The following is a 2338-nucleotide window of genomic DNA, read 5'->3' on the forward strand; positions in this document are numbered from 1 at the left end:
TCTTCAGAACTACTATCCATTTCAAAACACTTGTTACATGCCTCAGCTTGAGTTGGGTATGAGCAGGATGTCACAGAATCCTTGGCGAAGGTAGTGCGATTCATGTTAATTCACCTGCTGTCTCTGGCAAAGTCAAACCATCCACAAGCCAACAATAAAACTGTACTTTTCAAAGACAGAGAAATTAACGCTTTGTCAAAGCATTTCATGCAACAGGATTCCAGTCACTGCCCTTGAATCAGGCCCTTTTCTCATCTCACCTTTAATCTAGTATGCCATGATGCACGCACAGCACTTAACAGTGTTTTAGAGAAATAAACGAGATCATTATCATTTCCACAGGTTCTGCAAGTCAATTTTTTAACAGCTGCTCGGGTCTTCAGGTGCTCAAGAATGCTTAACCACCTTCACCTTTTGCAGGAAGGGACTTGGAAGAACTAGCTTCCCCCCCTTTTCTAAAACTACACTGTAGAAAACAAATTGAGAAAAAAAACTATTACTATTTAGTGCAGAAAGTGAAAGTTTCAGATCCAAACCATGCATCTGGACTATTCTGGCATGCATTTCTACCTCTCTGAAGTAAAAGAAAAAACCCAGATTTACCATATTCTCTCCTGGAAGTCTCTAGTTATTTCAGTCTTTGCTATGTCACATCATGATGCAGTTAACGCCTTTCCCAGGTTACTTTGTTTTTTTCCCTTCAGCATAAACACTGAACAGAACTCTGAGGCTCCATCCTTATACGGGAGGGGTGAAAATACCCCCAAATGTTGATTCATAACATTATCCCACTTTCCTTGTTTCCCTCACATTAAGTGTTACACTCAAAAACTATCTTAAGCAAGCACCTAAAAAAATGGAGGCAATAAACTTAAAAAAAAAAAAAAAATTAACGTGACAGGTGACATTTATCTTAGACTGGCAAGAACTTAAAGACATAACTACAACCAGCTCTTCTTTCCCCCTCACCCCTTCCTTCCTTTCTACTTGATTAAGATCTGATCTTGGACCCAGAAGAGATTCAACACAAAGTTCAATCACTGCTGAAAACATACACAAGTTAACACAGGTTTTAATTATTCTTGAGACTTATTACATATCACCACACTCCTACTGTACGTAAAATGCCCTCAAATGAATGTATTGTGCATATACAAGATGCAAACAATGTAAGTAAAAATGCAGTTTTAACTCACAAGCCGTTATGGAAGATAAAAGGAGAAGCATTGAAAGTAAATAATGGCCAGTCTTCGCGAATGAAGAACCGGGGAAGGTCTTTCCACCTTCCAGCCTGCGCATTGGATTTTTTAGGTGAGACACAGTGTGTGCAGAACTGAGCCCACCCTTTAATCCTAAGGTTCATCTGCCGGGGCCAAGCGAGCTTGGACGGTGGCAGCGAGGTCCTCAGGACGTAGATGGATTGCCTTACAGGGCTAACGAGCTCCATCTGCCCGGGGAGGGGCCCCGACCGGGAATCAAACCCGGGCCTCGGCGGTGACAGCGCCGCGTCCTTAAACAACGGTACAGAACTACATTTTTTTTTTCTCTTGGCACACTCAAAGTGCAGACAGTGTCTTTCCAAAGCCTACAGGCTCTGGGTTGAAAAGGACAGAGTTCTCACCAAGGCACTCATTTATTATGAGAAAGTGGTGTACCAAAGAGAAGTAGCTCTATAACAGGCAGGTTTAGAGCAGGCAACTACACACACAATGCCACCTCCCTTCCAAAACAACCAAAACAAACAAAAAAACTTGAGGTAGCTACAGTGGATCATGAGAGGTCATCTGAATAGAGACCAATTAAAATAATATCATTTATTTCTGCTATGTTCTGCAGATGAAATTCCTAAAAGTCCCAAATGACATCCAAAGTACCTGACAAACACAATCTGTTATCTATTATCCCCGAAAAGATGGCTTGACTTCTTCCACTGCCTAAATGTTACACCAAACGCCAGTTCTCTCGTCATTTTCCATTCCATAAGCGCAGTTGGGTTTTTTTGGGGTTTTTTTTCAGTTGTTGTTTCCTCACAGAGCAACTGATCTCATAAGAGACACAGTGAAGTATCTGTTTCCATTGTCACAGGGCCATTATCTCATTGCATTACTCCACCTTCGGTCTGATCTAATGAGCTCAGTTTCCCAGTACATACAGTTGTGTTAAGATCTGCCAGCATTTTGAGGTCTGGAGGTGCGAAGGGGGCCCAGATCTGAGGGGAAGAAGCTGCTGGACTGAGCAGCACACAGCTGCCCTTCACACCCAGGCAGCTAAGATTTTGGGGGAGAGATGGACAGCTCTCAAACTCTTTGTATAGAGACCCGCAGATAATTCTCCTGAC

At 42.5% G+C, this 2338-nt stretch overlaps 1 protein-coding gene across 1 annotated transcript in view; it reads right to left on the bottom strand.

Annotated features, from left to right (window-relative positions):
* KCNK5 (potassium two pore domain channel subfamily K member 5) overlaps positions 1–2338 on the bottom strand; it is a 35409-nt gene that overhangs the window by 8925 nt on the left and 24146 nt on the right. The window lies entirely within an intron of this gene.

Source organism: Empidonax traillii, unplaced genomic scaffold (assembly GCF_003031625.1).
Source record: "Empidonax traillii isolate 1590-97213 ecotype Southwest subspecies unplaced genomic scaffold, ASM303162v1 scaffold1607:size84114, whole genome shotgun sequence".
Classification (NCBI taxonomy): Eukaryota; Metazoa; Chordata; class Aves; order Passeriformes; family Tyrannidae; genus Empidonax; species Empidonax traillii.